Genomic DNA, 25351 nt, shown 5'->3' with positions numbered 1-25351 from the left:
TATAAAATATTTAAATCAAGAGAATAAAAGATCTAGCCTAAATGCTATGAAAGGGCTACGGATAAAGAGTAAATTGGGATGGGAAGACACTATTCTGAGTATTGGATAAGAGATGAAAGAGAAACCACAAAATTCTACTCCTGTTTGCAGCACAGTAAACTGCACAAACCATGTCCTGCCAGACAAACTATTTAAAGCTTAAATTGTTTTAACACCAGCTCAGTCACACACACACACACACACACACACACATGTATATATATAACTATATAAACTTTTTTTTTCCTGGATACCACCACAAACTGATTTAACTGTTATCTCTATAGAGAGCATGGGTTCATGTGTTCCAAATATAACACTCTAGACAGTTTCACTAACTATCCTAGTTTACAAATCCTGACCAATCCTGACCAGACCTCATTTGCCAACCTCTGTCCTGAAAGCACCCTATGACTAAACGTAACCCCACAAACTCTCTCTGACTTTTCCTTAACTTTCCCTCTGTAAAGATGGGTATTATCCCTTACTCAGCAAGTTTAATACATGCAGCTTTATATGATCTATGATCCACAGGTTTGACTTGTGGTCTTGGCACTGGGGCTTTGACAAATATCTTGTAATGTTATCAAAACTGTACATAAAATTACACCAATGACTTGTGATTTTTTCCGTTGCAATTTAAATTTAGCCACCCTTCCTGTATTAACTGGCACAAGCTGCTATAAACAAATACCACAGATTGGGTGACTTAAACAACAGAAATTTATTTTCTCACAGTTCTGAAGGCTGAATGTCCAAGATCATGTACCAGCATGGTGGGGTTCTGGTGAGAACTCAGGAAGTCTAATAAATCCTGGCTTGCAGTGTCCTCACATGGTAGAGAGAAAGACAGAGAAGGAGAGAGGGTGGGGAGAGGGAGGGGAGGAAGGAGGGAGGGAGAGGGCACAGGAGAGAGAGCACAGTACTCTGTTATCTCCTCTTATAAGGACGCTAATCCTATTGGATCTGAGCCCCACCTTTATGACCTCAGTTAACCTTAATTACTTTCTCACTCCAAATATAGTCACACTTGGGGTTAGGGCTTTAACATGTGAATTTGGGAGGAACACATATATTCAGTCCATGACATTCTATTCCTGGTTCCCCCAAATCCATGTCCTCACATGTAACATATTTATTCTATCCCAACAGCCCCAAAAGTCTTAACTCATTCCAGCATCAACTCTAAGTCTAAAGTCTAAAGTCCCATCTAAATCAGACATGGGTGAAGCATGTTGAGGCAAAATTCCTCTCCAGCTGTGAACCTATGAAACCAGACAAGTTATGTGCTTCCAAAATACAATAGCGGGACAAGCATGAGAGAGACACTCCCATTCAAAACGGGGAGAGATTGGGTGATGGTCTCAAGTAAGTTTAAACTTAACAAGGCAAACTGCATTAAATCCTGAGGCTTGAAAGTAGTCATCTTTGCTAAGCTCTCTAGCCTACTGGAATGGCAGCATCACCCCCATGGCTCTGGGGGAAGGCCCTGTCTCTTCAGTTCAGTGGGGTGGCCCACCCACTAGGCTCTGGGCTTTGGCCTTGCCCCTGAGACACTGGGTGGTGACATACTGGCACCCCAAAATGGAAGATGCCCTGCCCTTTGAAACTGGTAGAAACTAGTCCTGTCCCACGGGCCCATGGTAAAAAGGGCAGTTCTGCAGATAGCTGAGTTGCCTTGGGGTTGTTTGTCCCTTCTCTTGAAGGATGAAGCATGTTCACATCCAAAGAGCTCTACTGTCCCATCCTGTAAAACTGAAGAAGTCTGACAGCCTTCTTCCATTTTGTCCATCTCCTGCCCCTTCAGCTCAAACTGGCAATGTTTATACTTGTATAATGCATAATCTCTGTATCAAGTGATAGTCCGGCCAGAACTTTGGTGTTCTCAGAACATGCTTTTTCATTTTTTGCAACAAGGAGAAGCTGAGCAATTTTCAAATCTTTAAGTTCTGGTTCCTTTTTCCCTTCACTATTCCTCCTTTAATTCACCTCTCTCCTCTCACACTTTACTATATGCAGTTAAGAGAACACAGGCAGCACCTTCAACATCTTGCTTAGAAATCTCTTCAGCTAAATATCCAACTTCACCACTTTACCTTCCACAAAACATAAAAACACAATTCAGTGACATTTCTTGACACTTTATAACATGGATTACCTTCTCTCCATTGTCCAGTAGTATATTCCTCATTTCTGTCTGAGGCCTCGCCAGAATGGCCTTTAATGTCCATATTTCTGTCAACATTTTGTTCGTGATTATTTATGTATTCTACGTAGACACAGCTTTCTCTCCAGCTCTTTTTTATTTTTCAAACCTTCACCAGAATCACATTTAATATCCCTATTTCTACTGATGAAATAAGTCATATTTCATGGCAAGAAAAGAATTATTTAAACATAAATTTTTCCTCTGCATATTTGGGCCTTCTCTCTCCCCTTAGTGTGCACTGTGCATCAGAATTAACCAGACTTCCTTAGGAGATAACATTCCTTCTTAATCCTACACAGGGTCGTGATGATCCACTACTTGATTTGTCTGTACACAATGTCTGACACAATGGTGTCAACTGTCAGTAAGTCATCTGACGTATAACTCTTTGTCTCAAAAATGTATTTCACAGTGCTTTGACTTCTAACAGGCAGAACAGTGCTCAGAGCTTTCTGAAAGACCATCTGAAGCGTTATAATCCTCGGGTTGACAATAAAATTTTTTATTTCTTTCTCAGGTTGACTATTAATATTTCTTCCACACTATCAACAGTCCCCTCACAACAATCTAGGATCTTTCTAGCATGCACCTCAAAACTCCTCCAGCTGCTCCACCCATTTACTCAGTTCCCAAGCTGTTCCCATAATTTCAGGTATTTGTTAATAGCCGTCTGATAGAGGTAATATATAACATTCAGTCCATAACACTTCCCATATCAAAGAGTGCTAGTCCCTCCTACAGTCAGTTTTGATCCAAGACCAACCCAAACCTGGTGGTTGGTTAACTCAGTTCCTCAGATTTTACGGTGTGTTTTAGTCCATGTGGCTTGGTGACTAACTAGACTCCACTCTCTAGGTCTGATGACCTCCACTGCCTCCTCTGGGCTCTCCTTGGCTCTGCAGGCTTCCTTGACTTAGGGATTCTCCCTCCAACTGATCCAGGAAGATGAAAATTTAAATAGAGGTTCCTAATTACAATCTATTTTTAACATTTTTATTTTAGGAATAATCAGTGTTTTAAATTCTACTGTAAAATTGAGGACATTCAGGTGTTTAGACTAATTTGTTTGAACTTACTCTTCTTTAAAATAGAAATATTCATAAATATTAGCTATAAAGTTTAGAAAAACAGCAAGATTAAAACTAGCCCATCTAATCGTGGTTACGAAACATCAGCGAGGCAATCTTCCTCCAGCAAAAGGTAAGAGAAAGCAGGATTCCAAAGAGTTACCAAAACTTGATTCAAAAAGTCTCTTTGGAATTAGCAGAAAGTATTGGACAAAGGAAACACCTTCAGATTTAATAAATATAACTTCTATTAGAGAAAAGGGCCTGAATACACACTCCTCAAATTATAAATATTAAGATACATTTAAATGTCTGAAATGAAACTGAGTAAGTTTTATGAGGTTTTTTCTTTACATGTACTAGTCAATTCATGTCATGTGCTCAGCTAAACTGCTAGTGAATGGTTTATTTCTGTTATAGGGTATCAGAATGCAAAAATTATATTCACCCAGAAGAAGCTGACTGATTTCCTTAGTCTTAAACTGAATCTTAAACTATCACTGTGAACTCATAAAAAAAAATATTGAATAAAAAATAAATCCTACCCTGAATGTTTTGGTTAATGCTCTAATATTTTTGCTATCATAAATATGGCTCCTACCAATTTCCTGTCACTGTTGATTAGAAACGTAATTCCTTTTTTCTTTTCTTTACATTTTTTTTCTTCAGTCAGCACGTTTCTAAAATATAAGTGGGTGGACATTAGCTTCGGGAAGAAAAATTAGGCAGTGAATGAAACTATTTTATCAGTTAAATAGAAATGAAGAGATGTCGTTCAGATAAAGTTGTATTATAAAAAGAAAGTATATTCATTGCTAGTACTGATAGTCTTTCATTGGCAGGAGATTTTAGAAGCACTTTTGAGATGGCAAACTGCAGATCTAAGGACAGTGAATAAATACTTAAGGGAGGTTGTGTAATATATTGGTGTTAGAGACAGACTTGATTTTGAGTTGCATTTCTGCCAATATTAGCTGTGTGATCTTGGGAAAGTGACATAAACCCTTTGCATCTTTGTTTCCTTATCTTTAAAACAGAGGTAATGGATATCGTGGTTTTCTTTTTGTATTCTAGTGTCTATTTCTACATTCTTTAATGAACATTCTGTGATATACCTATCAATTTATTTCCCCCTCTTAGTCTACATGATACCAAGTGATTTGATACCACTCCATTTCTGGATATCCTGATTAGCTTAAACCAGCAGCATATTCTACCCTACTGGTTACAGTTATTGGTTCAGGATGGGTAGATACATAGCTCATCTGGAGAGACATTTGCTGAGACTTCTGGGAATGAAGCCTTTGTGCATTTCCAATATTTTGAAGGTATAAGGTTGTTTTCTCTGTAACTACAACAATCTGGTGACCAAGAGGGAGAACCTAACACTACCAGGAACCTGCCTAGATAATATACAGCCAGGAGACATATCCTTGCCCGCGTGAGCCCACACTGTTTATGCTGTAACCTCTTGTTGTTTAATCCAATTTGATTTGATTTTTCTATTTTTGCAAATGAAGGACTTATGACTAATTGTTTCCTTAAGGTTATTGTGAGGATTAAGTGAGATGATATAAGTAAAGCACTTAACAGTACTGGGCACCTAGTACTCTCTCATGTCTAAGGATGCATGGCATGTGAACAGCTTAGACAACAAAAACAGTTTCCATGATTCCTACTAACAGTAATTCTTCTCCAGCATGCATTTAATTTTAATTCAACTCAGCAAGTACTTATTCATTTATTCATTAACTCAACCAATAATAGGGAATGTATTATGAACAAGGCATTGTGCCCAGGACTGTTGGTTATACTGAGAAATATAATAATGGTTACTTCAGTACTGGGGCTGATAAAAAAGAAAGAAACCAGTACTTTAGTGAATTTAATTACTTGTAATCTCCCAAAGAAGCATTTGAATAATCATATAAACAGTGTGTGATCAGGTGCCAAACTATGTGGTACCCTAGGTAGATCAGTACCATAGATGAGACACAGAAGAAAAAATAGTACACAGTAAGATTCAGTATACTCTAGAAAAAATGCTTGGGTGTTAAATTGTATTAACTAACACAGTAAAAACTAAGTATGTTAGAAAAGAATGTCTAACAGCCCAGATACATAACTCCTATTCCCTTCCCTTTAGTGCTTGTTTTGTGATATTTCTAAGTTATTTCTTTTAAAAATTCTTTGGGGTTGTTAGTCTTGCTTGAATACACCAAAGCCTTGCTGTACTAGAGTCCCTGAGGCTCTGTATTAACAGAAAACAGTGTTAAGACAGGACTCTTCAGGTATTTCTAATAATGAACACTTCTGGAAAGAGTTCAAAAAAGATTTAGGTAAAGGATCAGAGAATTTCAGGGATAGAAGAGACTTTGGAGGTTATATATCCAGCTCTCTACTCAAATTATTTACAGTGAGTTTCACAAAATAACAGGTAGAGTTATTAAAAACAATTTCTTAGTATGTAAAGAGAAGAAAAGTAAGGTTAGACTTTGGGAATGAGAGTAATAGAAACATGTTTCTTAGACAAAGAGAGAATGCTGCATAAATAATCTTTTAAAAATGACATGAGATGTCCTCTATAAAAATCTGATAACTTAATAACTGATAACTTTTACCCAAGGGCAGAAAAGGAATTTAAAAATCTCAACTTCTTCCTTGTTTTTACTTTAAAATACTCCCAACTATTAAAAGGTTATGATAATGATTCATGAAAGAATGTGCTTGGGTCCCTGTGCTGGAGGCGGGAGCAGAATGAATATGTATAACGTAAGTCATGCTGCTGGCTGGTAAATGAGAGGGACTGGAGAGAAGGCGATTGATTGAGGTCACAGAAAACCTAAGGAGATGCACTTAGATGCACTTTTGAGTTATGAATTGTGTTCTCAGCCTAAGGGTGCAAGTGAGTGTGGGTCCATTGGTCTGTTTCTAAGGACTCTGTTCATTTTTTGTTCTGCTTTGTTTTTGTTTTGGCCATAGGGTCTCAAGTCTCAGGAACCTATTTTAGAAGTCTTATTAGAGAAGATTTTTTTTTCTTGCTCTCTTCAACCTCTTAGGGTCAAAGGGAAAAAACTCTCTTTTCTCTTTTGCAGGAGCACCCGTTAGTTGAATTTTACCTTCTTTCCTGATGGCAGTTTGTTTATTTCAGGCACTTTTATTTAAGTATGTTATAATTTTTCATATTTTGCAAGACTTTTTGTTCATGTGTTACTGTTTACTTGTTACAATATGGAAGAGCAAGTGTCAGCCTTCCCCCTCCCATTGCCCCATTGGATTTATTCTAGAATTCTATATTTCCCATGTTGGTTCCTGATTAAGCCTTTATTAAAATCCCCAATTACACCTGAGAAGTAATATTGAAACCATACTGTAAATTTATGCTAATTGCTATAGACTGAACACATTTGTGTTCTCTCATAAATTCATAGGTTGAAGACCTACTCCCCAGTGTAATGGTATTTGGAGGTGTGGCCTTTGGGCAGTAATTAGGTTTAGATGAGGTCATGAGGGTGGACTTCCCATGACGGAATTGGTTCCCCTATGAAAGGAGGACAAACTCTCTCTCCATCATGTAAAGATACAGTAAGAAGTCTGCTGCCTGCAAACCAGGAAGAAGGCTCTCCCTAACCTCCAGAACTATGAGAAACAAGTGTGTGTTATCTTAGCCATCCAATTTATGATATTTTACTGTAACAGCACCAGCTGACTAATACATTTGTTAAAAAATAAAGTCTCTGTTTTAAAAAAAATAGGAAAAGAAAAATAAAAAATAGGGACTGACACCCAGTCTCTAAAGCATAACTGCCTAACCTTGGCCAGTTCTGAAGAGGAGCTAAAGATGAGTGAAGGTGAAGGGGGACAGATACATGAGTTCCAATCTAGTCTCTTTAATTTATCAGTTTTGGGACTGTGAATAAATTGTTTTACTTCTCTGAATCTTAGTTAATGCATCTCTAAAACATATTTATAACAGCCACCAAGTTACGGGGACCTTATGTGTGCTGTCCACTGATTGCTGTGATTGCTTCAGCTGATCTCTATGGCTTGCTTGAAAGCTCCTTTCTTCTTTATAGCTCAAGCAGGGACCCTTTTGAGTCTGGGTTTCCCATCAAAAACATCCTTCCCAGATTGAGGTAAACTATTTTTAGTTTAAGTGTTCTTTCAAATACTCTTTGAGCACATATATATGACAAGGACTCTTGTTTGAGATCCATCAGTAAATAAAACAGAAAAAAAAGAGCCCCTGCTTATCATGTTTGAATCTTATATTTAAATAGTCACTTCCTTTTCTAGCAACCGAAGTACATTATTTCTAAATACACTATATAAATTTATTATGTACTCTATAAATATGCTTTGAGAATTAAATGTGATAATCTTTGCAATACGGTACCTATAAGCCATCAGTAAATGTTGACTCACTCTCACTATGTAAAACCATAGGTTTTTAGAAAATATTCAACTTCAAGAAATTTTTATCTGTGTACGAACTGTCTTAATTTGGTTTCCCTAGAAGCAGATCCTGAGAAAAGGATTTGAGTACTGACAGTCCCTGACTTACAAAGGTTTGATTTACGATTTTTTGACTTTACAATGGTGGGAAAGCAATGTGCATTCAGTAGAAAACAATACTTCCATTTTTGAATTTTGATCTTTTCCTGACCTAGTGATATGTGGTGATGCTGGGCAGCAACAGTGAGCCGTGGCTCCCGGTCAGCCACACAATCATGAAAGTAAACAACCGATACATTTACAACCGTTCTGTAGCCATACAATCATCCTGTTTTTTACTTTCAGCACAGTATTCAATACATTACATGAGATATTCAATACTTTATTATAAAATAGGCTGTGTGTTAGATAATTTTGCCAATATATCGGCTAATGTAAGTGTTCTGAGCACGTTTAAGGTAGGCTAGGCTAACCTATGATGTTCGGTAGATTTGGTGTATTTAATGCATTTTTGACTTACGATACATTCAATTTACAATGGGTTTATAGGGATGTAACCCATTGTCAGTCAAGAAAGACCTGTAAATAATTTGTTGGGGGAGCTAATACTAGGAAATACCATCAGGGAGTAGAGAGGTGAGACGGAAGAAAAAAACAAACATATATAGTGTGCATTTTCAAACCTATTACCAAACTGGACAATTGGAGCTTAATCCCACCAGGAAGCTTGAGGTGCCAGTGTGAAATGAACACCTCAGAGTTATTCTGCCCAAGAAGTTAGGGAGCTAGGTTATTTACCCAACTTCTGTAAGTAATTGTTTGAGGGCTTCCCCTAGAGAGAAATAATGTCCTAGGACTTTGCATCTACCTGTACAGCCCTCCGGCAAAGGTGCTGGCTGACTGGGAGTTGGACCTACAAGCACAAAAATGGTAACTTACAAGGGGATACGGGCAGGATACCAAGAGTATGCACTACATGAATCTTAAGAGAATGCTCCTTTTAAGGAAGAAATAACCGTGATAGTGTATTAACCCCTTAATATAGATCAAGGTCAAATCTGCTGTGGAATTCCAGAGTAAGAGCTAACCTCTCATTCTTTTTGTCCCAAACACTCATCCTGACTTTCCTTCTAGTACATGTTTCCGAGCTCTCTCCCTAATCTATTCTTACATCCCCTGCTCTCTTCTTCCCTGCATCTCATAACCACAATGTCAGAGCAAATTCTGTTGGCTCAATCTCCAAAGGCTCTTGCTTTGACACTTCGTATTTCCTATACCACAACTACATGGTGCTACCAGCCTGTCCTAAGGGTCTCTCTTTGCTGCCAGTCTTGCCCCTCTAGCTGTTTCTCTGCCAAGAAGTCGAAGTGATCTTTTAAAATCATAAGTCATATCGTACGATTCCTGTGTTCAAAACTTTCTTCTCTAATTTATTACCAAGGTCTACTAGGCCTTACTTGATCTGTGTACTCACACAACCTTTAAGTGTTTACCTCCTACAAGTCTCCCTCTTGCTCAGTCTCCTGCAGGCACATTAGGGCACATGGAGCCCTCTAGCCCTCTCTTTCCTCAGAGCCTCCACATTTCAATATTGTTTCTCCAGATATTCATGAGAGCTAGTGACTGGTGGGTATGGCCTGGACCCACACAGTTTGCTTTTAGAACCTGTGTGCTGGGCCTTTTGCAACATGGTTGTTAGTGCATTCCCTGAGGGCTCTTGTCCTTCTTTAAGTCAGGGCTCTGAACAAGTGTTATTTCTGCAGAAATGACTTTCCTGACATTCTATCTAAAATAGCATCCACTGCCATTCTTTATTATTTTAATAGCACTTTTCACTATCTGTCTTCATATTGTAATAGGGAAGAACAAATCTGACTCCATATTGGATCTGTTTCCTTTACTTTAACCTTTGTATTCTATTGCTTTTGCTCTAAGTTAATCACTAAAAAAAGAATGTTGCCTAAAGCCTCAAATACACAGGATAGCCCATTCTCAACGCTCTGACCTGTAAAGGTATAACGCTTTTCCATTCATATAGAGATAAAAAGTTATAAAGAATAATATTTGTCTTGTTAGAGATTTATAGAAACATTGTGACCAGACCTCGGAGGAAAGCTGCAAAAATAAAGGATCCCGGCATCAAGAAGTCGGCAACAATCAACTACACCCTTGCCCCTTTTAGTATAAAAGAAGCCTGAATTCTAACTTGGGCAAGACGGTTCTGTGGGACACTAGTCCACCATCTTTTTGGTTTCTGCTTTCTGAATAAAGTTGCTATATTCCTTGCCCCCAAAACTCATCTCTCAATTTATTGGCCTGTTGTATGGCGAGCAGTATGAGCTTGGACTCAGTAACAATATTAAGTATCAATTTATCGTTATTATTTTTAATTTTTAGTTTCATTGCTTGAACACATAAGCTCTATATAGGCAGATCTTCAGCACCTAGAATGGTGCAACATCAGTCAGCATATGTTAAGTTATGCCTAATTAACAAAACCAATTCCAACATTTCATGCCTTCACACAGTGGACGTATCTTTTACCTCAGTCTACAAGGCAATGTGAATCTGGAATGGAGTTCTGTTCATCACAGTCACTCAATCACACAGGCTAAATGGAGCCCCCATTTGCCACATTGTCCAGGATCACTTTGACCTTTAAATCTATTCAAAGTAACAGAAGTCGTGACTCCCATTTACATTTTATTTTCCAAAGCAAGTAACATGGGAGAGGGCAGAAAACTGTAATCTCAAGTGTCTTTGTAAATAGCCTTAATAACTATCACAAGTACTTAGCTCATATTAGATAACCAATAAGTATTTGCAGAATGAACAAATAAATGAGCTACTGGAATATGCCATACACCATATGTACAAAACTGGAAACATTATTCTTAACTTCTATTTAGTAATAAATAAACACATTACATTTAAAATGTAAAATATTATAGTAAATAATCTCCATGAGAATAGGACTTTACCTGTTCTACTCCTCCCTAGCACCTAGAATGCTCAGTACATGTTAAGCTCTCAATAAAGCTTTAAGGAATGAATTGAATAAATAAACAAATAGCATAATTTTGGTGAATGTACAGGTGTCCAATTGGCTGTGCTTTCAAAAATGGAAATTTAAAATATTTACGCATACACACATATATATACACACAAACTGTTTAAATACACACACACATATATAACTAAGAAAGCAAGTTATAATTAGTCATTTCACACTGGAAAGTACAACTTAGGAATATGGAAAACATTACGTTTATTTTAGGATACTTAAAGTAGTTATTTGTTTTTTTCTCTTCCAGAATACATTTATGATTCTATTTAATGTTTAATGTAATCACAGATGCAAACTATTATATATAGAATGGATAAAAAACAAGGTCCTACTGTTTAGCACAGGGAACTATATTCAATATCCTGTGATAAACCATAATGAAAAACGTGAAAAAGAATGTATATATATGTATAACTGAATCACTTTGCTGTACAACAGAAATTATCACAACACTGTAAATCAACTATAATTCAATTTTTAAAAAATGGATTCATAATGTAATCATAGAGACAACTGACTTTGTTTTTGATATTCATAATATTTAAATACGTATTTTGTGACAGTGAAAGTTTTCTGATAAAAGGGGAAACTAAATTCAGAGAACAGTGTTTTGTAAGGAAATTCATTTAAGAACTGAAATTTATCACACAAGCTTTCTAAAGACTATCACATAACTCCCAACAATGGCATCTTTACAAATCATGCATACAAAATATGTAAACTTCACATTTCCGCAGGGAACATCTCTAACCTAATAGAGACAAAGAAATAGATTGAATTACAATCTATAGATCCTCATCACAAAACTAATTTGGAGATAATTTCAACCTCATTCTGATTCATTTTTGTTCATACTAAATAACTATTTATTATTTTCATATTGAGAAGCTATGTTAGGAAATTCAGCATTATATCCTGAATCTAAATTACTATAATATAAAATATATTATTTAGCTGAGGATTTAATGAAGCAATGAAAAAAGAAAATAATAGACATTCTGGAAAGATAACTCCTGAGAGGTATTTTTAAAATGGCAGATTGGGATCTATTATTCAAGTGGATTGCAAACCGTTATTTATAATACATAGCATTTATCGAGAACTTCCTAAATGCCTAACATTGTTTTAAGTGTTTAAATTCTCACCAAAAGAATATAAGGAGATGCTATTATTATCCTTCTATTACCAATGAGGAATCTAAGATATAAACGATTAAGTGACTTGCATGAATTTACAGAGCTAGTAACTAGTGGGGCTCAGGCCAACACCCACACAGTGTGGTTTCAGAACCTGTGTGCTAGGCCACTTGCAACACCGTCGTTGGTGCATTCCTTGAATAAGGCCACCTATGTAAATATTTGAAAATAGCCTCTCATTCTTTGAATCTGGATGCTAGAACATTGAACATCAGGTCTAATGCTTCATGTTTTAGGTGCCAACTGCAGATATCAGAAACCCTAATAGATATGTTGTATTGCATATATTACCAGTTAATTAATGATATCACTGAATAACTGTTTTGTACATAATAGCACATGGGTCACTGGGAAGGAATTGAGAACACTATCTAGTTAAAGAGGTAACAATCAAAATGAAAATGTCTAAGTGTTGGATGGACCTAGAGATGATCATACTAAGTGAAGTCAGACAGAGAAAGACAGATATCATATGGTATCACTCACATGTGGAATCTAATTTTAAAAAACCAATACAAATGAACTTATTTACAAAACAGAAACAGACTTACAGATATCGAAAACAAACTTATAGTTACCAAAGGGGAAATGTAGGGGGTAGGGATAAATCAGGAGCTTGGGATGAACACCACACACTACTATATATAAGATAACCAACAAGGACCTACTGTAAAGAACAGGGAACTCCACTCAATATTCTGTGATAAGCTATATGAGAAAATAATCTAAAAAAGAATGAATACATGTATAATTGAACCACTTTGCTGTACACTTGAAACACACTGTAAATCAAGTATACGCCAATAAAATTAAAATTAAAAAAAGAAAATAAGTAAGTGAATCATTACAATTTTTTACCTATCATCCATTAAAATGTATATCAATGATGATTGAGAAACTATATATGCCCCTCAAATGATAATCAAAGGGAGTGGGATGATACATATACAAACAAATTATTACAATATAAGTTCATACATATTACAAGAAAGGAACATTCAAGATATGAGAAAGCAGAATGAGGGTACTTCCCAGGGGGAATACCTTTGAGCTAAATCTTGAATCACAAGCAAGAGTACACTAGAGACAGAAAGAATTATACACACACACACACACATGCACACCTGTATATATACAAATAAATATATGCTGGACAGGGAAAGAACTGCATACATATATGTACAGGTACATGTATGTAGTTCCTTCTCTGTCCATAGGTGTGTGTGTGTGTGTGTGTGTGTGTGTGTGTGTGTGTGTGTAGTTCTTTCTCTGTCCAGTCTACTCTTATTCATTTATGTATATATATGCACACACATATATATGTATATATACATATATAATTGCAAATGCATATTTGCAATTATATAGAAACTTACAAGCCCATCAATTTAAATATATACCATATACACAATAATTAGTATATATATTTATATATGTAATACCTATATAAATGTGTCAGGGATTGCTTTTAGCTGCAAGTATCAGAAAACATAAGTAAACAATGGCTTAAACAAATTAAGAATTTAATTTTTGTCCCTTAAGACGTCTGGAGGTAGATAGCTCAGGGCTGGAACGGTATCCAAAATGATATCAGAGACAGATACTTTCTGTCTTTCTGCTAAGCCTTCCTTGGCATGGGGTTTTAGCTTCATATTTGTGGTCTTGTGGTCACAAGTCGGCTGTTTCACCTCCAGCAGTGTATTTTCATTCTGGGCATGAAAAGGGGAAGGAGAGGGAACAAAAGGTGGCTGCCCATTTTAAATAAATTTCTTGGATGCCTCATTCAATCTCTTCTGCTTATATTTCATTAAGCACAACTGTCTGATGGCATCATTATCCTCAAGGGACGCTAAGTTAATATTTCTAGCTGAGCATAATGCTTATCTAAAATACAGTTTTGTTAGTAAGAAAAAAATGGAAAATGGCTTGGGATAGGAAATTAATTGTGTATGTCATAATAAGAAATACTAATAGAAAACTTGAAAATGTTTAAAAGTTTATGGAGAAAACAGTCACCCACATTTTTATCACCTACAACTGCTGATAACATAAAAGCTTGTATCCCCAACAATATTTTCCTTGGTGCCTCTGCTTTATTCTTATGTTCAAAGTTACCATAACATGCTTTATTTAAATATTCACTTACTGCATCGCTGGAGTTTTTCTAGTTTTTACTATTATAAATAATGCTACAATCATTAATCTTAAAGTGTTTGTACTACTTTAGTTTATATTTTAAGATAGATCTCCAGAAAGAATTACTGGGTTGAAGGCTCTGAATATTTTTTTATCTTTTTTTTTTTTTTTTTTTTTTTTTTTTGCGGTACGCGGGCCTCTCACTGTTGCAGCCTCTCCCGTTGCAGAGCACAGGCTCCGGACGCACAGGCTCAGCAGCCATGGTTCACGGGCCCAGCCGCTCCGCGGCATGTGGGAGCTTCCTGGACCGGGGAACGAACCCGTGTCCCCTTCATTGGCAGGCGGACTCTCAACCACTGCGCCACCAGGGAAGCCCTGAATATTTTCTTAATCTTGATTCTGTCAATTACTTAAATTATTGCTAATTACTCATACAATAGTAAATAGTAAATATGTCATATGCTCTATAACTAAATTAGTGTAATTTCGAAGCCTTCAAATTTTGTATATGAAAAATGAAACCTTGTTTTATTTGCATTTCGATGACTGAGCAATTTTTTCACTTTGTTTCTTCATCAGTCATATTTAAATTTGTTTTTCTTATGTTATACATTCATTACCTTTTCCAATTTATTATTTTGATTCTCAGTACCTTTTTTTAATAATGAATATTGCTTTTTAATACAAACTAAGATATTAACTCTGTGCCATAATCAGTGGCAAATATTTTCCTCAGGTTAGTTGCCTTTTATACACTTATTACATTTGCAATACTAAAAATGGAAAATTTGAGAGCAAACTGAACCAATTTCAGACATAAACCTCTGACTTTTTAAAATGAAGTTCCCCATACAAGGGAAGTTAAATGAGATATTTAAGGTCACATAGTTAATATATGGCAGAATTAGATCTCCATCTAAAGAACAAGAGAAGGAGACAAAAATATTTGAAAATAACTCCTAACTTTTGAAGTTCTACAGAATATTTTTATTTGAATCTTTCAGTAGATGGTAAGATACTGTATTAGTCTGCTAGGCCTCCAAAACCAAATACTACTGGGTTGCTTAAATGACACTAATTATTTTCTCACAGTGCTGGAGGCTAGAAGTCCAAGATCAAGGTGTCAGTTGGTTTAGTTTCCCCTGAGGCCTCTCTCCTTGGTGTGCAGATGGCTGCCTTCTGGCTGTGTCCTCTCATGGCCTTTTCTCTGTGCATGAGCACCCCTGGCAACTCTCCCTCTTCTTATAAGGATACTGGTCATATGGGATGAGGGGCCATCCTCATTAAGTGACTTATTTACCCTTAATTACCTCTTTAATGGCCCAACCTCCAAATATCACATTCTAAGGCACTGGGGGTTAGGACTCCAAAATACAAATTTTGGGGGGACACAATACCTTCCATAACAGATACTAAAAAATTATATCTATGTCTCTATATATTTATCTATCATCTATACCAATTTCCATAATCACAGACTCCGAAAAGCCTGGTACTTAGGAAACCTAGTTCCAGGGTTGCATTAGATCGCATCCTCAGAGATTCAAGATGCTACTCAACAGATCTTCAGATCAAGTTTATTTCATAATTTTAAAGCCAACGTTAGTTTTCACAAATGCCTTCATACAGACCAATATATGAAAATATATTGGTAAGAGATTTTCAATAAACTACAAATGTCCAATAATAATTACTCATTAAATATATATATATTTAAAATAAAAAATCTGATCAATTAACAATATATTAAAATCCAGTATGACTATCATTTTACTAAAAAAAAATAGCATTCAGATTTTTAAAATGATTTTTATTTCTCTAAAATAGAATAAAATGTAATTACCTAAATTCATGTTATAATTTGTTCCTTTCATGCTACTCTGGCTGTATTATCACTAATGCTAATAGACTGCCTTCAGTGACTAGTGGAATTTTTCATTATCCAAAAGTGAATAAATGAATTATAAAATAGCCTTATATTAAAAACATGCACACTCTGGCTACACTAAGTGTAGAAAAACAATCCTTTCATGCCTGTAATACTACCTAGAAATTGGAAGGTAGGACCCCAAGATATCTTGTCTTTCGCTGCTACTTAATGTTCTGTCATCTATATGTACATTCTGATACATTGCTTGCTTAAACATTATATATTTCAAATGCCTGTTACCAAGCCCTACATTTATCCCAGATGTAATGTGGTTATTATATTCAGTTAAAAATATTAGTTATGTGGCCCACTGAGGTACATTCTGGGAAACAAATTAAATAAGAATATAAATATTCAGAATTTCAACTACTCCTTTAATTTACTGTCAAATTGAATTTAGATTAAAGATATTCCTATTAAAAATTAAGCCAATGCAATCAAAATAATATTCTTTCATGTGTTTAAATAGTACATTAAATACAGTAGTAATAAGTTTTTACTCATGGTTTTGTCTATGATTTGGCAAAAGCCACCATTTCAGCTTTATAACAAAGGAGAAATCAATAATTTTGCCCTCTTCCATTTCTCACGCTCATACATATCTCACTATTTTTTATCATGGGAGAAGACAGTTTTTTTTAAACATTGCATCATAATTGAGAGGCTGAGAGAATGTAAATGTTGCAGAATGCTCAGTGATTTAACAAAACTTGGGGCTTATTCCTGGCTCCACTACTTACCAGCCATGTTACCATGGACAAAGTATCGAACCACTCTTAAATCGCAGCTTCTTCTCAAATGGGGACAACACTTTTCTCATACGCTGTGAGAACTGAATGAGAATTCTCATTAGCAGAGAAAAGGTGCTCAATGAATAAGGACTTTAAACAACGTTTTATTTCCTGAAATGAGATTATCTAATCTTTGTGAGTATTGACTCTTCTGATCTTACTTATTTTTCCTGTTAGTGCCATGAGGCAAATGGAGAAGAGGATCAATCTAAATTAATTAATTTCAGACATCAATTGTCAACTTTCAGATCAATCAAATTAACTAAGATAACTGTATATCATATTGATACTAAAGCCTATTATGTATATTCTAATCTTTTGTAATTGCAATGCTTTTTACTATGCTGAGTAGTAATTCAACACATATACGTTTGATTTTTATATTTATGAATGTCAACATTTTAACTTACAGTATAAATGGACAATTTAATAAATCCTGTTTTGAAGTCAAATTTGTATAATCTGTCAATGATCTCTAATCCATTCTTAAGTTGTCAGTACTTAAGGCATAAAACCTATTAATATTCAAATATTCACTTGAAACAGTTGTTTTTTGTTTTTTTTTTTTTGCTTTGGACACATGGTTCCATTTTCTGTAAGTTTCAAACATATACACTTATTAACACATCTAATATAGGTATAGACGTACGTACTTCCCCCATTTATAAGGTAAAAAGCTGAAAGATGGATCAAATGACATAATAGTTGATCTTTTTTGGTTGTTGCATTGATCGACAGTTGTTACCTCATGATACGTATGTTTAAATATGTATATATGAGTAGGAGAAAGGGGCAAGCTAGAAGGTCTATACTGGAATTAGGTAGAATCATTTGACAGAAGCTGGATAGACAGAGGAAGATCAGAATGCAGCTACTGGGAAGGTGAACTCTGACTAGGAAGAAAATGGTGGTAGGTAATCAATTGAACGTGGGAGGTGGAGAAATATAACAAAAAGAATGGGATAAAGTAGAGCCTAGAGGTAGGTACTAACGGGAAAACTCAGTTTGTCAATGCACCATGGCCAACAGAGATGACACGGAGGGTCCAAAGTCAACATTGGCTCTGTTTCCTATGAGGACACAGGCACTTCAGACAATGTTAGAGTTGGAGGGGCTGGCAATGAAAACACAGCTGTAAGTGGAACATGTAACTTGAGAAGCAGGTTGCATGGTGGTTAAGTGCATGAACACCAAGCCAGTCTGCCTGGGTTACTTCACCTCTCTATCCCTTAGTTACCTCACCTACAAAATGGGGACAACAATACTACCTCCCCTGTAGTATTTGTAAAGCACTCAGAGCAGTGCCTAGCTACATTAAGGTTCTGAAGTTATTTCATAACTTCATAGAAACTCCTCGACCCGGTCTAGTCTAATAGTTAAGAATAGGAACATAGTTCTGGCTCTTGTAACAAGGATCGAGAGTCAGGACTCCAGGTACAGTGGTTCCATTACTCCAATAAGAACTGTGAGGTGCAAGCAATTGAAGCTTTGACACAAAATGAGAGCCCGCTGGTCGGCAGCGAGGCACGAGTTCACAGAAAAACAGAAAGGAGGAAGACAATACTAAATTCCTCTAGACTGGGGACAGGCTGAGAGGGGTGCAGATCAGACAAATCCGTTTCCTAGTTCAGTCCAGACTGGCTTAGGATCGAGTTGCAATGAAGCTTTCAGGTAGGAGGTATCACTGAGCCTAACAAGGCAGACTGGGTAGAAGAGGAATAGGGGCAACGGATAAAGACTGACAAAATACCAGAATGTGGGTGAGGGATCAAATGTCGCTACTGTGGGGAAAGGAGGGATGCAAAGGTTAGAAACCGGGTGTTTTATTTTGCTATGTAGTTTCTCTAGTGAGTATAATTTTCTTAATGGCGGAATCCATTTCCGAGTAACGTCTAATTTTCATCTCTATATTCCTGAACTGTGCTTCTCAGTGTTTTGTATATAAAACCATTACATGAAATCTTTTTTAAAAAAGAATGAAGGATTAATGAAAACAATGTGAATAGACATGCCCTGAAAAATACAATTTCAGGTATCTTTCCATTCTAACTCATAGCATTAAGTGTCCAATTATTACAAGGAGAATCTATTTCCTTATCTTCAAGGGATGGAATTTAGGCATTTTTGCTGAGCTGTAATGCTGGAGCACAATTCAGGGAGAAGCACAGGCAAACCTAATGCTGAAGCAAACAGTATGATCAATAGACTGAACTGGCTTATTAGTCTGAAGCAGACAGCAAAATGGGAGATCCAGAGTACAAAGGGTCTGCATCAAAAGGCAAAATTAAGGCAAACAGCTCAGACGTCACAGGCAAGAAGAAGAGAGGTGCCATGATTGAAGGTCAAGATACGGATTGACCGAGGAAGACAGGTAGATTGCTATCAGAGGAGAAAAAAAGAAAAGGCTCAGAAGCAGAACTTCATTAAGAATTTGAGGTCTGTTCTTTCATCTGATCATGGATTATATACTGAAGTCCCAGCTAAGAGTGTCTGATTTATCTTTGGCATGTAAGTTAATCTTATTAAGCGTAGTTTTCTCATTAAAAAGTGGAGGTACCTACTATGGTTATTTTCAGAATTAAATGGTGCAAGACCTCTAAACATTTAGTACAACGCCTGACATGAGTAAGTTATAAGTAAAAGAAAAAGTCAGCTCTGCCACTTACTAATGGTGTGAACTCTGGACAATTTATCCTCTGTGAGCCTCAGTTTGTTTATCTATAAAAATTTACCTGGTGCTTTATTTTTAGTATAGAAAATGGGTCCTAACATCTGACCAAGTGCCTGGCACTTAGCAGAAGTAAGTGTTCAAGAAATAGAAATATCATTACTATTAACTTCTGTATATCCAGCTAGAATTCTAAAAGATTCCTTGTGTGCAATTCACCCCAGGGAGTGCTTATCTTAGCTAAGCTACATTACCTACGAATTGGTTTATTCCTAAAATACATGTCTGTGATAGTCTGGATTTTTGTTAATCTAACATTAAGTTTCCGCCTGCTCCCTCTGTGGGCAGAGAATACTTCCTGCTCTATGGACGTGGGCTTTGCTCAGAAACTCACTTTGGTTAAGGGGATCCTATGACACGTGATGCAATAATCATGCAACTTGATATGGTTCTGCCCTTTGGCAATCTAGCACAAGTAGTATATGCCCTGAATGGCCCCCAGTTCTAGAAAAATGAGGAAGCAGGTGGAGCCTCAGCCTGGAATCAAACCCAGTTAATCACAGTAGAACCCAGCATAGCCATAGGCAAACCATAGTCCCATGAGCAAAGAAATGAGTGTTTGCTGCCATTGGGTTTGGGCGAAGTTTAGAATGCATTATTACTGCAGCAAGAAGATGAATAAAATGCCTAATAAAAACACTAATAAAACATTTAAGTAAGGATGGATGGTGCAGTGTATTTCTCAGAATTTCTCTGAGCGCATACTGTATATCTGGTTGAGGCCATCAGGGCTGGCCATTTGGGTCTGAGGTTTGCATTTGTTATTGTCAGGACTAGCACCTAAGATAGTGAGGCGTTAACTAACTCAAGGCATACTATCGAGAAATAAGCAATAACAGCAATAACAAAGAGGTTTTCAAACGTTAACAATCAATTCCAAACAAGGAGCTAAAAATCTAATAGTCCACATTCTTCAAAAACAATTTTAGGGAGCTGTTTGAGGACGTGACCTCAGAGATATAATAGGGTACAGATGTTGGAAACAAGTTAAGAGATTACTGGGTGTTCTTTCTGTGCAGTGCTGTGCATGGTGCACTGACTTTCCTATTGAGGCTATTTTATAATTCTGTAGGAGCAGATGTAACCATATAGAATTTACAGTAGAGATGCAAATAATTTCTGTCTGATGAACAGAAAACCCCAGCAATCTTATTCTAACATTCTTCATTGCCTATAAATTTCTAGTTACTCAAATGCAATTTGAAACAATTTTAACATCTCATTGATAACCTATTTAATTACTGTATTGAATAAAATCTTTGACACTCATTTTATAGTTGTATGAAGTATGTTCTTAACTTTTTGAAACTTATTCTTTAATAATGTAAACACAAACAGGGACAGAAGGATGGAGGCCTGTCTTTAAGGTTGGCAAGTAGGCCTTGGCCACCTGGCTGAATTACAGTGAAGCATCCCTTCCCCCATAACACATGCCCTGCCCCAGAGCTCTAGTGCAAGGAAACAAAAAAGTTTACTATAAACTCAATCACAGACATGTCATCTAATGTTCCTAGACAGACCTTACCCAAGGGGTAGATAGGAAAACCACATGGGATATAACCAATAGCCACAGCGCTTTGAGGACAAGAGCTGAGCCATGTCACCCTGCTGGGTTTTTGTTGTTGTTGCTGTTTTTCAGTTCCTAGAGAATTTAGAAAGGAGATAGGGAAACTAGCAGAGGACTGGTTACTTACAAATCTTATCACAACAAGCTGGAGTGGCAGAGAGCGACAGTTACCTTAATGTGTAGTTGCTTTGCCCATGTACTTTACATCTGGATTGTGAGCGATCATAAAATATGGATTATTTCTAATACAGAGAACATTCACGAGTCTTAAACATTAAATAAAACTTGATGTACACCATAAACACATTTTCAAAAATAGCCCCAAAAGGATTCTACAAATGTGTCCAACAGGTGCTCTTAATTAGGTACTGGAATTTGTATGTCCCCTAGCTAATTTAGAAGCTCTCTCCAGTAGCTCAAAGTGCCTCTTCAAACTCTAAGGCATTATTCTCTATTTTTCCCAACTGGGAAAATAACTTTTTCAAGTTCCTTGCAGGTGCAAATTTAAATTAATTTATTATTTTCAGGAGCCAAAGCAGATGTCCTAGTTCTTGATCATTTTGTATGTCAACATGCAATGATCTGTTAGGCTGGATGTTACCTAAATTATTTGAAGAGACACAAAGGTTCTCTACCCGGGGACATTGTCAGTTTAAAATCGGGAATCAGAGTGGCTGTACCAATTTACGTAGCCACCAACAGTATAGGAGGGTTCCCTTTTCTCCACACCCTCTCCAGCACTGGTTATTTGTAGAGTTTTTAATGATGGCCATTCTGACCGGTGTGAGGTGGTACCTCATTGTAGTTCTGATTTGCATTTCTCTAATAATTAGAAATGTTGAACATCTTTTCATGTGCCTATTGGCCATTTGTATTTCTTCTTTGGAGAAATTTCCATACAGCAGAAATTACCATATCATTGTAAATCAACTATACTTCAATAAAAATAAAAATATAAAAATAATAAAATAAAATCAAGAATCAGATCACATAAGGTTATAAACCAGATTAAGGATTTTAGATATTATTATAAGGGTAATGAGATACCTGTCAGAGTGGAATATCTTGCAGCAGTATCTTCTGGACACAAGCAACTTTGTCCATTTACCCCAATATGCTATTCAAATATTATCATTTTCTATAGGTGACACAATATGAAAAGTCTGAGAAGCACTTCGAGGGAGTGTTTACTGTTGGGACTTTGATTTAATGTGACCTGAAATTGCAGGATGTCTATGCTTGTTGGTTTAATTTCCTTCAGTCAATTTGCCTTATTCTGTGAGCTAATGTTTGCCTGCTGCAGTCTCTTGGGAGTGATTTTCCATATCTTGTATCCGGGATTAAAACCAAATAAGCATGGCTCTCCTGAAAAGCGACAGCTGCCTTGTGCTTTGCAGGCCCCTGGCATTCTTCATTCATAGGATACTTACTGACTGTCTGCTTGTGACCAGCTGCTCTACTAAGTGCAGAGGTATAGTAATGAAAAAAAAAGACTAAAACCCCTGCCTTCCTTGAGTTTGTACCCAAATAGGGAGACAGGGAATACATACATAAAATATTAACATGTTAGATGGTGACAAGGGCTAAAGAGAAAAACTAAGAAAGAAAGGGAAACAGGGAATGTGAGCTGAGTATTTACAATATTATTTAGGCCATGAAAGACTCTAAGAGGTGAGGCACTGAGCATGATGGTATCTGGCAGAAGATAATACCAGGCAGAAGGATCAGAGGAGCAAAATCCCCGAGGCTGGAGATACGTGCACAGAGAAGAAACAAAGGCAGTGTAGTGACAGCAAAGTCCTATGGGTGGAGAGGGAAGTTGAAGAGGTTGGAGAAGTGAATGGGGTGGGCGTAAGCTGTGTAAGGACTTCAAGTTGCACCCACAGTGAAGTTAGAAGTCATTGGAGGGTTTTGAGCATCAGCCCTCTGGCTGTTAGCTTTATATGTTATCAAATGTGGTCTCCCTCATATATTTAAAAAATAAATCTCACTCCCTTATCATAAAACATATGTGTTCATTATAGGAAAAAATTAGTAGCCATAAGTAAAAAGGGCAGATAAATCACATAGTCTCAAAACAAACACCTTGATACAGAAAAATATTGGTCTTTTCAGCCTTTTCTCTCTCTCTACTCCCATCTCTGTGTGTGTGTGTGTGTGTGTGTGTGTGTGTGTGAGTGAGTGTGTGTTTTGAGCTCTTCACTTTAGGTACTCATACTAAATATGCCTTCAGAGAAGTGTTTATTCTGCATGGTATTGCTATTTCAGTCACTGGTCAACTCTACAGAATAGGAGTTTTGATGAACACTTAGTGGTCATCTTTATTTTTAAATAAATAAACTGCTTGCCATCTATACACAAGAATGAATTTCAAAGCTATGATAATAGATTTTAAATTTTTTCACATTTCAGTAGATGAAACTTGCTTCACTAGGATTTACAAAGAATAATTCACAAAGAGATGCAGACCACCTATGCATTACATTTGTTTTTCACTTGGTACATATTTTCATTCAGTCCCACACTAAGTGGAAGCTGAAAGCACTATTTGTGTGAACTAATAGGAAAAATATTAAGCTAACATTATCAATTTTTTGAGATACTCAGGATTAGAACTATAATAAGAATTATTTTGGGACTTCCCTGGTGGCACAGTGGTTAAGAATCCACCTAGCAATGCAGGGGACACGCGTTTGAGCCCTGGTCCGGGAAGATCCCACATGCTGCGGAGCAACTAAGCCCGTGCACCACAACTACTGAGCGTGCGTGCCACAACTACTGAAGCCTGCACACCTAGAGCCCGTGCTCTGCAACAAAAGAAGCCACTGCAACGAGAAGCCCATGCACCACAACGAAGAGTAGCCCCCACTCGCCACAATGAGAGTAAGCCCACGCACAGCAAAGAAGACCCAACACAGCCAAAAATAAATAAAAAAAAATTTATATAAAAAAATTCTTTCAACTTTTTGTGATATACTGATCCAATCATTTTTTTCATAAGATAAATGGCTAGTGAAATATTGAGTAAATGAGCCTGAGAAAATATTTGAAGATATTATAGCTGAAAACTTCCCTAACATGAGAAAGGAAACACTCATTCAAGTCCAGTAAGTGCAGAGAGTCCCATACAGGATGAACCCAAGTAGGAACATGCTGAGACACATATTAATCAAACTGACAAAAGTTAAAGACAGAAAAAATATTAAAAGCAACAAGGGAAAAGCCACAAATAACATAGAAGGGAATTCCCATAAGGTTGTCAGCTGATTTTTCAGCAGAAACTCTGAATGGCCAGAAGGCAGTGGAACAATACATTTCAAGAGATGAAAGAGAAAAACCTACAACCAAGAATACTCTACCCAGCAAGGCTCTCTTTCAGATTTGATGGAGAAATCAAAAGTTTACAGACAAGCAAAAGCTAAGAGAACTCAGCACCACCAAATCATCTTTGCAACAAATGCTAAAGGAACTTCTCTAGGTGGGAAAGATACCAGCAACTTAAAACAACCTTGTAGCTATACAGACTGCTATAACAAAACCTCATGGGAACAGTAAACCCCTAAACTACAGTAGATACACACACAAAAAAGAAAAAGCAACCCAAACACAACAATAAAAATGATCATCAAACCAGAAGAGAAGAGAACAAAAGAGGAAGAGAAGAAAAAAGACCTATAAACACAAACCCAAAACAATTTAAGAAAATGGCAATAGGAACATGCATATCAATAATTACCTTAAATGTAAATGAATTAAATGCTCCAACCAAAATACATAGACTGGCTGAATGGATACAAAAACAAGACCCATATATATGCTGTCTACAAGAGACACACTTCAGACCTAGGGACACATACAGACTGAAAGTTAACGGACTGGAAAAAGATATTCCATGTAATTGGAAATCAAAAGAAAGCTGGAGTAGGAATACTCATATCAGATAAAATAGGCTTTAAAATAAAGACTGTTATAAGACATAAGGAAGGACACTACATAATGATAAAGGCATCAAACCAAGAAGAAGATATAACAACTGCAAATATATATGCACCCAACATAGGAGCACCTCAATACATAAGGCAAATGCTAACAGCCATAAAAGGGGAAATTGACAGGAAGACAATATTGTCTTTAATGTCCCACTTACACCAACTGACAGATCATCC

The 25351-nt window shown here is 36.6% G+C and overlaps 1 protein-coding gene across 5 annotated transcripts in view; it reads right to left on the bottom strand.

The window, feature by feature from the left end:
* Nucleotides 1-25351, bottom strand: part of CCSER1 (coiled-coil serine rich protein 1) — a 1274678-nt gene that overhangs the window by 507878 nt on the left and 741449 nt on the right. The gene's annotated exons all lie outside the window — the stretch shown is intronic.

This window comes from Orcinus orca, chromosome 4 (genome assembly GCF_937001465.1).
Source record: "Orcinus orca chromosome 4, mOrcOrc1.1, whole genome shotgun sequence".
Taxonomy (NCBI): Eukaryota; Metazoa; Chordata; class Mammalia; order Artiodactyla; family Delphinidae; genus Orcinus; species Orcinus orca.
Note: the sequence above shows the minus strand (reverse complement) of the source record. Positions and strands in the feature narration are given on the sequence as shown.